We start from the raw sequence: 12,906 nt of genomic DNA, 5'->3' as shown, positions 1-12,906 counted from the left end.
ACCGTGAGTGAGATCAGTCAGAAGTCAAACGTGAAATTGGTTACTTTTGTAAAACAAAAAGTAAAACTAATAAAAACATTACAAGCAACGTTAGAACAAAAATGGGGAGCTTTTCAAATATGTTCCACAACAAAAATGAATAGTAAAATCTTCCAAGGTTCTTGAATTCCTATGGTTTACGCTTTCTTGCGTTTAAAAATTCCAGCCTTTAGGCTGCCGTGTTCTATATGTGCAACAAAATGCGCAAAAAGTTTTTTCTTGCCTAAATCGGAGGTACCCACGTTTAGCTTGTCTTTTGGTCTTCCTTGAAATAACATAAACCGACTAATATCGGTTGCTCTCGAACGACAGGCGGGTGCAGTTTAATTTACGGATTAAGCGCTCACAATCGCTTCCAAATTAGCATCAAGCTTTATTTCGGAATGAGAGCAATTGAGATTACTCACATATGAAGAACAGAAGCATGGTAAGGTCATTTAGGGCAAAGAATGTTCTAGAACAAAAGCGCAAACACAGTCGCATTTGCATTTGCAATAAAGTCAAACAAGTTTTCAGCATTTGCCTGAAACTTCGTCCGAGAGCAATTACAAAACGTCTGAAATCAACCCTTGTCATTGTTGATGCCTTATAAGACTTGATATTCAAAATCAACAACTGTATAATATTGCCCTCCATCCACAATAATAAGCTCTGTTCCTGATTAAACACGGGCCAATCCAAGAATTAGAGCGGTCTTCAGAAAGTGTTTACTCATAACACCTATAAAAGCTGGTAGTTCAAGCGATGGGGGTATGGTTGCGTAAGTAGAGAGGGGGGTTCAATGCTGACAGGTGAAGGAGGGTGCTGGGGGGGGGGGTTGACGAAGGGGAGTCAAACTCTTAAGATTAAGAACCGCCCTCGAACGACAAGCAGTGCAATTTAAATTATAGGGGCGGAGGTTAGAAATGCTTTAAGGGTGCAAAAACAAGAACCTCACAGGAGTTCGGACACCGCACTGCCAGGATATTGTACTGACATCCTAACAGACCACTCAGCTACAAGGGCTTTGATTCGCGTTCGCTCATAATTGATTTTATAACTCTGATCACTTGAAAACGAAGAAATCAAAAGTTAAAAAGTCACGCAAGAACTCAAGGAATGTTCTAGAAGAAAAGCGCAAAAGGGTCAAGCAAAAATTTTGCATAGAAAGACCAATAGGTTTAAAATATTTGCCTCAAACTTCGTAGGGGTTCAAAGGCGTAGCGGGTAGTAGGAAAAAAATCTATAAAAAAAATAACCGATAGAAAAAACTGTCATTAATTTACATGACAAAAATGTCTTACACAACTAATTATCACCAATTACACACATTTCTTTAAAAACAAAACAAAAAAATCCTTACAAGTATTCGAAAGGCAGCAAACAGTTGTTCGTGAATTCGTTTTGTCTTCTTAGTGTTTTTCTATTCAACCAAAACAGAAAAAAACTTATAGAGCATGCGAATGGAAAAGTAAAACAGACACCAAAATTTTAAAAAAGAAAAAGGAAAAATACAATACAATAAGTTTTTCTTTAAAAACTCAAACGTTTCTTTTTAAAAACTCAAACGAACTAATTTATGTCCAAATTAGGACCTCTATAGTGTTGACGATTTAATTCAATGGCAAAGGTATGGTAGCATTATACAATGATCTACCTTTTTTTCAGTTTTAAAATTCTGTGTCTAACTACGCTACACTCAGACCAAATGTACTACATTTTGAAATTTGATTTGATTAACAATTCGCAGAATTGATCCCGTATGGGATATTTGAGACGAGAGAAACAGAAAACGGCAAAAAGGATTTTTTTGGCTTTTATATTCTATTTGCTGATCTTGATAATTCTGTCAAAAATAGAAATGGAACTTTCCGTTCTATTTTGCTTGATCAATAAATCAGTTGACAGGAAAATTTGAAAACTGTGAAGCGATCCCCAGTGAACAAAAAGCTCAAATCAACAAAAATGTTAGGAAAAGCAGAATATCATATTAATCTTTCAAACTATTGAGAAATATTACGCTATACATTCTTAAACCTCATTCTTGTAAGCCTCCCGAATTTTGGTTTTCAAGATGGCAAAAAATAGAATTTGCTCCTTATATGACATTCAAAAACATAAAAGCGTAAAAATTTAGGTGAAGAACGGAATAAAGATGTTTTTCTTCATTCTTCTCACTCCAGACTTAATTGCGTTTGATGCTAGCGATATTTAAAAGGTTTGATAATGCTAAGCAATCCAACATATTAGAAGTACTGTAGTTGTTGTGTTTTTACTTAAGATAAAAACAACAGGTAAAGCATTTCCAGGTCAGAAAGTTTTTCTAAATTGCTGTAAACTATGAGTCGAAAGCAGGTCCTTTAGTTAGTTTAGGGTTCTATAAGACTATGATTAGCCGAACCAATCACATATGGTAAATTGGTAAGAAGCACTGAAAAAAAGTCAGTTGAGAACAAAAAGAAAACTTTACCAACAAAGCAACCATTTTCGCAACTCTTGTTTGTTTGAATAGAAAAGATACTTTCTCAAGTTGACAAAAAATTGGATAATCAAACTACATAATTGTGAAAGCCTAACATGAAAAAAATCCTTTTGGTCATCAGTTATTTAATGACAAAGCTAATTTCGTAATTTCTCATCAATTTGTCAAGTAAATATTGAAAATCCAACCTTTTTTGTTTTGTATATAATCCATAAATTTTAAATCTATAAAAAATGAAAACCATAACTGGCAGTTTTCCATTTTGTATTTCTATTTGCGTTACAAAGCCTGTCAGCGCAAAACTAAGACGCACCATAGTATTATAAGGAGTATCAGAATACAGAAAACTCAAGAGAATACAAAATACTCAAGAGACTATGATTAGCCGAACCCAACACGAATGTGAAATTGCTAAGAAGAACTCAAAAAGAATGAGAACAAAAAGAAAATTATTTTACCAACACTCTAACCGTTTTCGCAACTTTTGTTTGACTAGAAAATATACTTTCTCAAGTTGACAAAAAAATGGATCATCAACATACATAATCTACCTGCTTGACGCAATAAAAAACAAAAACCGTGAGTATAAAATAATTTTATAATTTGTCATCAAATTGTCAAGTAAACATTGAAAAACAAACCTTTTTGTTTTGTTCGATTTAAATTGAAACTAGAAGTTGTCCGAATAGACGGCAAATTGAAAACTTCAAACATAGTCCCTATCGAAAAAAAATCAAAACTAGACATACTCAACGACTCGATTTACTCAACTAGACATACTCAACGATCGGCAAGGATTCGAACAAACTAATTGGCAAAGATTTCAACAGTTCCGCATGTTTTCAATGAGACAAAAACTACATGCGATAAAAAATAATTCACCTGTGAATTCTGCAACTAATAGCGTTTAGACTGATCACTGCAATTTCTTTTCGCAAATTACTATCTGTGTTTGTTTAAGATAAATTTTCTTCGCAACTGATAGCTCTCGTGGAAATTCGAACCTTCTGAGAAGCTGCTTTTCATTGGAAAAATTGGATAATCAATCTACATAACTGTGAAAGCCTAACATGAAAGAAAATCCTTTTAGTCATCATTTATTTAATGACAAAGTTAATTTCGTAATTTCTCATCATTTTGTCAAGTAAAAATTGAAAAACCAACCTTTTTTGTTTTGTATATAATCTATAAATTTTAAATTTATAAAAAATGAAACCATAACTGGCAGTTTTCAGTTTTCGTTGTCTATTTGAGTTACAAAGCCTGTCAGCGCAACACTAAGAAGCACCATAGTATTAGAAGGCCTATCCGAATACCGAAAAATCAAGAGAATACAAAATACTCAAGAGACTATGATTAGCCGAACCCATCACAAATGTGAAATTGGTAAGAAGAACTCAAAAAGAGTGAGAACAAAAAGAAAATTATTTTACCAACACTCCAACCGTTTTCGCAACTTTTGTTTGACTAGAAAATATACTTTCTCAAGTTGACAAAAAATGGATCATCAACATACATAATCTACCTGCTTGACGCAATAAAAAAACAAAAATCGTCAGTAAAAGTTAATTTTATAATTTGTCATCAAATTGTCAAGTAAATATTGAAAAACAAACCTTTTTGTTTTGTTCGATTTCAATTGAAACTAGAAGTTGTCGGAATAGACGGCAATCTGAAAACTTCAAACAGAGTCCCTATCGAAAAAAACTAGACATACTCAACTACTCGACTTACTCAACTAGACATACTCAACGATCGGCAAGGATTCGAACAAACTAATTCGCAAAGATTTCGAGTTCTGCATGTTTTCAATGAGACAAAAACTACATGCGATAAAAATCATTCACCTGTGAATTCTGCAACTAATAGCGTTTAGACTGATCACTGCAATTTCTTTTCGCAAATTACTATCTGTGTTTGTTTAAGACAAATTTTCTTTGCAACTGATGGCTCTCGTGGAAATTCAATCTTCTGAGAAGCTGCTTTTCATCGGAAAAAAGGAGCTTCTACTCTCAGAACAAAGAAAAAATTTTGACAAATGTGGGACGAATGTTGGAACATTCTGTGCTATGCACTCTCTCACGCCAGCCATCATGTTTTGATAAATTACACGATTGATTATGTAATTGTTCACTTTTTGTGGACAATGTTCTCATAAAAATTGTGTGCCAACGCAGAAATTTTTGTTTGATTTCTAAGAGTTCTGAGAGGCAACGTATATGCTAGCAACCTTGACAAAACACTTAGCTCTGATGGTCATTTGGTCATCCCAGCGCATATGCACAACGAATTGGCTGTATGTCCACTTTAGCAAATGGTGAATAAATTTTGATTGATGCCAAGAAATACGCAAAGCGTATAGAACCCAAGTAATGATGAAATTGAAAATTAAATTATACGAAGGACACCACCTTCCTCGATATTTCAGTATGGATTTCAGTTCAACTGAGAATTATATAAACCATAAATTTTAAATTTATAAAATTCGAAAACCATAACTGGCAGTTTTCATTTTTGTATTTCTATTTGAGTTACAAAGCCTGTCAGCGCAAAACTAAGAAGCACCATAGTATTAAAAGGGTGTATCCGAATACAGGAAACCCAAGAGAACTAATTACTAGGCAACCAAAGTCCATCCGAGAGCGCAACTCCATGCCTGGCATGTTTTGAACACTGGCAGAAATGCTTCAAGCTTTCCAGCCGCTTCCGTGCAATCGCCACAAAATCGTCAACTTCATCGTTAATTAGGTCAACATTTTTACTATCCACAGTAATGCATTGTAATCTCGGTAACGTATTGAAATTTTCCTCGAAACAGCGTGACCATAGTCGATCCCACGTATTTCGATATTTTCCTCCGACCATCCGCGATAACTTTAGATGCTGCAACTGCGGCATGTCCAGAGCAAATTTAAAATGGCTCCGACACCGACTGAGATCCAGAATTCTTAGATTTTGATGATAATGTCTCTCAGTTCGATGGTCTATACTATTTGTTCTGCTGTCATTTTCAACTACTTCGTTTGGGTTTTCCTGAACATCTGCAGCATTCCTGTCAACATTTTGCAAAGGAGCAGCTTGCGTTTCTTCGTCAACTGAGACTTCCAAGTTTAGGAAGACCAAATTTGGTAAGGAATTGAAAAGTAGCGACACGGTCGATTCACTGACCGTTTCCATGGCATAAAGCCTCAATAATGAAAGATGTGTTATTGATGATATAGATGAAAGATACTGAATACTTGTATGCGACCAATCAAACACAGTCGTGAATTGGACCAATGGAGCTTCGCGTTGCCTTAAAACGTGTAAAAAATGCCAAAAATTCTCAATTCGAATCCTGTTCCTCTCCATAGAAGATTCACGGTGGTTTTGATACAACTCCAATGTCTTATTTCTGGTAAATTTCCAGTCCGCGTAAACTGCTAACGGTCGCTTAAATTCAACTCTTGATATTAAACTAAGCATCATATCCGCAAATTCGTCTGTAGTAGAGCCGAAATTGAACGAAAATGTTAATTTCTTCAGCACGAATTGCCTTTCAATATACCAGTTGATGAAATTCCAGATTCGTTCCCGCATCCACTGGTACAAATTTTCGACCATCCAATTCCGGTCACAAAAAGAGTCGCACCTTGAAACGACAGAACACTCTGGGGTTAAATGAGAGCACAGGCCAAACTGGGTTAAATTCATTTCATCCCAGATATCTGGATACATTATGACGTCATACGAAAAGTTGCAAGTTAGGGCGAAATTTATTTTAGACTGTATGTCCAATAACGAGCAAACTCTGATCCATATCTCTGTAGGAAGCAGAGTCAAATGCCGATTCAGATCGGGATCGACGTCTTGCTCGCCTTCCATTGACAAACTAAAAAAATTAGGACTACTAACCGATCGGTAGCAACAACGATAACAAACGAAAACGGTTAATATCTGAAATTATCTTTCTGGATGGATAATCTGAATCGAGACAAAATTTGAAAACTAATTACAGCCCATATACTATTAATTGATTCTAAACTAAAAACTAAAATTGGAAAAGGTGTCGGGCACGTCATGCTTATTTGAAGCCGGTTTTCAATTTTATTGCATTTCGAATGAATATAATTGGTGATTGTTCTTATTGTTCCCAATTCTCTTAAAACGGGGTATAAACTTAAGGTAGTTTATACAGTCCATTTTGTTTGCCGCTGAGTAAAAATTGTGCAAAATTTTGTAGAGTGCATAATTGCGAAGTGATTGCAAGCATAGCTTAGGAAGCACTTAGAGTAGGTGGCATAGCTGAAGTTCCAAGTTTGCAAAATCTCATCTAACCGTCGACATAACCCTGTTCGCTAGTGATGAAAAAATAAAGTCTAATAAAAAACCTCAGAAAACCAAAATATGTGTCAAAATCCTGAATAGTAAAAACTGCGTAACATTTTTTAGCGCCGTGACTTACTACAATTGTTTCTGATCAATTTCGACATAATCACGTTCTTCTTTGCCAACAAACTCACTATTTCTTTTTTACTTCAGACTTCTGATAAAAAAAAGCAATAATGGGATATTTATCGGTTATAATACATAGTTCCACCTCATGGCTTCTAAGTTATGTTCGATTGGCGAGCAGATTGTATAAAACATATTGCAGAAATGTGTCACACTTTTACCATTGTAATCAAATCAAAATTCATAAAACTAGCATTAATCACCGTTTAAATAATAACTTAAGGGTCTGTTTTGCGTCATACTAAAGGTTTATAGGGAGGCACGTTTTCCTATGTCCCAAGAAAAACTGGATGTAAACTGAAAAACTGAAAAAAAACAACCAATAACTCGAACAGGCATCTTTTTAGCTATATTGAAAAATATTAACACATTGAAATAGAATTGACAGTCATCAAATGACGACAGAGATGAGATGCGTTTTAACGTATATATCGAATTAACAATCAACAGAGAAATATTGCCCGCTCATTGTCAGAAAAACGAAAATCCTTCGAAGACTATCAAAAAACATTTTAAAAAAGGATCAATTTACAATCAACTTTCCTTTACATAGCATTAATACCAATGCGCAATTATTCCACCAGATCAAACTAATCTTTTATCAGATGCAATTATGAAAGGAAGAATCATTAGCGCTTCTTAAATCAACTAGCGATTTGTCTCCAAAAAACCATCAATTATCGTGAACTGACAGGATCCAAACCATTTCGACGAAGATCAGACAAAAATTGGCTTCAATTCGAGGCACTATTGAGGGCAAGCAATCGGTTTCCCAAATAGCAGATGCCAACCGCCAACGCACACGGGATCTTCATTTACATTTAACAGGCAACGCTCTTAATATCTAGTATAGACCTGATAGAAGTGTTAACAGACACGCTGGAGCTTGCCAAAGGATAATCGAAGGAAATAGCTCTACAGTCATGAAATATTCAGCCCACTAAGGAACATCCTCTCGCCTTCCTGAGAGACTTAGAACGACTTAGCAGAGCTCGAAATTGCAGATGCCGAAGCAGGTAAAAACTGAACTGATGAACAATAGCGTCGCATAAAACAGGTTTACACAAGGCCTGCCGTACAAATACAAGAATGTTCAGGTGAAAAAAAAAGAAAGCGTCACTAACCGACCTCTGTGTGATAATCAAAAGGAGAGTCCGAATAGATCAGTGGAAACAAGAGCACAAGATACTGCACCAGTAAATTCAGTACTCCAGTAAAAACTGCTGTTCTTGCAACACTTGATAATAATTGATCGAGAACTTACGACACTCAAACGCCACAAGATTAATGCAGTAGCACAAATTTCTTGGCTACAGATAGAGAGGCTGCAAGTTGCGCGACACAATTATTAGTGTCCATTTCGCATGGTACAAAAACAAGGAGGACAAAACAATGAAGAGATCCAGATTGCCCTGCAGACAGCATGCTCGAAACTTAAAAAAGACAACATGGATTGCTCAACAAAATTACTGAAACAAAAAGTAAATTAGACGACCTGAAAAAAAGACCTACTATGCATCACAGCAATGGTATATTATTCTTGAGAAAAGGAACTGAACTGCCAGTCACAAAGGGCTGCCAATACCAACCTGAACAAAAACGATCGATACGTAATTGTCGAAACTTACTGTAATCCACAACGCAGATCAAAAAAGTAGGTTTTCTGTGGTTCATAGCAAAGATGTGTTAGTTAAACTTGAACAATGAATAATGAAATAAAACCACATCATCATCATCATCAGCAAATTGTATTTTCCGTTCTAAGACAGACACCAAATGTCTTGACGGTCGCCAAACGAATAAGCTGGCCACACAAAAAGCTGAGCATTCCGATTCCTTTACCGGAGAAATACGGGTTATAAACCTTGGCAAAACTCGCCAGTTTAATATTCTGTCTCGTATGACGCAAAAAATTAGCGGTTCTACTTCATTTCACCCCTATTCATTTAACCCCCTGTCATTTAACCCCGATTTATTCACCCCTCTATCATTTAACCCCTCTATCTTTTAACCCCACTATCATTTCATCCCGCTAATTAGCAGTCGACATTAAAGGCATGTTTTGTCATAATTAAGTGGATAGATTAATCCCACGTTCGGTTGTGATAGTTTCATATCAAGTCCCACGTGCCGCTGAGGCATGGCCATGGCCCGCGAGGCATGGCCAAATGATTTTATTGCTAATTTAATAATCCTTATTTTATAGGGATCAAAATCGGGGTGAAATGATAGTGGGGTTAAACGATAGAGGGGTTAAATGATACAGGGGTGAATAAATCGGGGTTAAATGATAGGGGGTTAAATGAATAGGGGTGAAAAAATGGGACACCAAATTAGCAATTATTTTAGAAAAGCGAGCTAAAATAGGGCCATAAGAAACTTAAATTACTTAGCAAAAAACGAAAGCTCTACTTGTCTTTCGAGGTGCAACAAAACATCACGAAACAGACTATTGAATTGCTATGTCAGCTGGATCCTTAAATTGCTTTTGACCACGAATTGTTAACAATTCAGGCTTCGGATGTTACTTTCTTATTCCGACGATCTCATGAAAACTGGCAATGCTAGCTATCCGGTACAAGACCAAAATCCCTAGTGCGAGGAAAATTAGAGAGGACAAATAAGAGGATAAAGCTCACCTGCCTAGCGGGTCTGTTCCTGCATAGCGGTTTGAATTTGCACAAGATTAAAATCTTCCAGAGACTCGTGCTAACTTGGACAATATTATAAGACTAGAATAAAAAGAAACGAAACTGAGGATTTTTAACGAAAACATAGGACAAAAGTGGAGACAAAAACGATCTAAACGAAAAACTGGTTTATGGAAACCTGAGTGAGATTTTTCTGAAAAGAATACAAAATAAAATCCGGGCAATCTATCTTTCGTTAAAATATTCTTTCGATAACCCACTTTTTTCTAGTGAACGTCAATGTATTGAGGGTAGGCAAAGATGTTAAGACAGTGATGACTGAAGGAAAGTGAAGCTAAAGGAAAGAGGCATTTTACAAAAACATGGACTCTCAAGAGGATGTCAAACAGGCAGAGCAGAAAAGATGACCAGTACAGCAACTCAGAACCAAAACGAGATTTTGAAAACCAGAATCAAGATAACAATGCTTTGCATCACATACTTTAATAACTGGACTTCATGAGCAGAAAGATAACTGACCAAAAATTAACTATTATAATACTTAATAAACCACACCCAAAAGCCTCCATTACTGCTGAATTGTTTAACACCAACGTAAAAAGCAAACTAAGGTTATATGATACGCAGCCACTCACAATTATAATCAAGCTATCATCTCCAAACTTAAAAATAACAAGCCTCACTCGCAAATATTAACCAACTTGGCTTGAAGTTTCTTATTTAATGAGCAATTCGCCCTTAGACACGCTTCTTAACAGATTTGCATCTTATCTGACTATCCGGGTACAGTTATTGCTCATTTGTCTTCCTAGCTTACTGAAAAGCAGGAAGACTGAAATTCTTCAAGAGAAATGAGATTAATTTTTTTTCAGCGGATAGCAAATTCCATTAACCGGAAAAAATAAACGATGAAAGCAAAAAATTTTCATATCAACTTACAAATCCAATTGTAAAAATCGTCAATCTTTTGGAATTGCCCTGCCTGCAGCAGAGTCTGATACTATGAAGGTCGCTCAGTTAGCTGTCATCAGCAGTTTTACCAATTCTGACACATTTTTCTGACATAATCCAACTTGCTTCCAGTAAAAATTTGTTTACTTTTCCAAATTCTTTTCACATAATTCACATTATTCATGCAGCTTTTCTTTGAAACACAGCTGTTTTCATCAGCTGATCAAAATTCTACTACATGGAGAGGAATAAGCGACAGTAAGTACAAGATATCATGAAAAAACTTTGGGGCCAAGTCAGGAATTACATCGGACTGGAAGCTACCGCGCAGAAACTACAAATGTATTGAAAATTTTTGCGTACGTTGGAACAGTATAGTGACTGCTACTTCAGCCATTTTCGAATCCTTCAAAATGGAACCATTGTTATTTGAGCCGAATCACATTGGGGTTCTATCGAAGACATTTTTGTTCGAACAGACGGCTTACTTTATATACAAAAATACATTGGACAAATTTGGTAATTTCCAACAAAAAATCTTCTTCTGGAGCTAAATGACTAACACTTGGCAAAACTACAACTGCGTCACAAACGAACGATACGCCCCAGACTTGGAATAACAACTTATCAGTAATGGATTAATCCCAAAGGACACAATCACATTAATGGAACTTAATTCACGGTGGGCATGGAATTAACCCAAATAGAAAGTACTTCCTAAAAACTATTACTTCTGGATGTTCGGCTGAAAACAGTTGCTTATTTGAATTTAATCTCAGAGCAGAAAAGAACGGTTGTTGCCGCACCCACAGTACAATAAAAAATCTGGTTTCAAATAACCCCGAACAAGTATCGTATTCGAACAAATATCTCATTTAGAGATATTGAAAATTATCAACATATACATAGAAATATAATCGAGAGTTATCTTACTCCCATTTGCTCAAAAAATTGTCAAACAAGCTAATTCGTTTATGGTTAGAGGTAGTAAATAATATAATAAACAATTTTTGAACTTCAAGGAAAGATATTTTTGAATGTCAACTCATAATGATTTTGTCTCCATTTGGTTCTGTTCCAATAATATAAACATAGCTGGGAAATGGCCAGAAAATAGGATCTGCAGTCTCAGAAAAGAATAAAAAGACGGACCAAAAAATTAGTCTTTTTCATTGGAGGCTGAGATGTTATATTTTGATTAAGAATCTGTATAAGTTATTGCTGCCTCTATTAGGTGCTCTGCACATATTAGTACATATAACCGTGTGACACATATTAGTAATTTAGAGTGACACACATTCACTTGACCTTATCTCTTTGAATTAAAATAAATAAAACTCAATTTAAAGTCAGGATGTCATTTTTGAGAGTGAGGTAAATCACGTGTGACCAAAATTTAATCACGCGAATAAACAAAAAACATAACAGGACAAGTCCTGACGCACAATTCAAAGAATTTTCATTGACTAAACAGAAAACTAGACCTAGAACGGACTATGAATGGATTGGGAAAACCAATTAGAAAAAAATCAAATCCAAAAAATTGAAAAAAAAACAGTAAAAATCAAAGTGAAATTGCCGCATGTGAACAAAAAACCACTACTGAGAAAGCGAACTTTTGTTCAAACACCGTTTTCTCACTCTAATTTAAAATCAGAGCGAAAAAATGTCACGCCGCCAAAACACTCTTTTTCGCTCCACTTCCTGTCTCGGGGTGACCAAAAGCACTAATCCAATTTGACTTCAAAAATCATGAAAATGTGTGAACAGATCTTAAGAAAGAAAACAGCGCCCCAAAACAATTCGCATTCTTTGAATTGTAAAAACACGCTCCACTAAGAGCAAAAAATGACGTCACTCACGCACTTCAGTTGAAATTGCAACAAAAATGTTGACGACGAAATAAAAAACATAGCAGGACAAGTCCTGACGTACAATTCAAAGAATTTTCATTGACTAAACAAAAAAACTAGACCTAGCACGGACTATGAGTGCATTGGGAAAACCATTTCTGAAATAATCAGAGCAGAAAAATTAAAAAAAAACAGAAAACCAATGTCAAAATGCCGAATGCGAACAAAAAACCACTAGAGAGAAATGGATATTGGGTTCAAACAAAAAACTAGGCATATAATAAGCTATGAATGGATTGGGAAAACCGTTTAGAAAAAAATCCGATCCCAAAACTCGCAAAAAAAAACTAGGCCTAAAATGAACTAAGAATGGATTGCAAAAACCATTTAAAGAATACTCTGATCCAAAAAAAAAACAAAAAAAAACAGTAAAAATCAAAGTGAAATTGCCGCATGT

This window comes from Convolutriloba macropyga, chromosome 4 (assembly GCF_964194025.1).
Source record: "Convolutriloba macropyga chromosome 4, txConMacr16.3, whole genome shotgun sequence".
NCBI classification, from domain to species: Eukaryota; Metazoa; Xenacoelomorpha; order Acoela; family Convolutidae; genus Convolutriloba; species Convolutriloba macropyga.
This window is presented reverse-complemented; position numbering follows the sequence as displayed.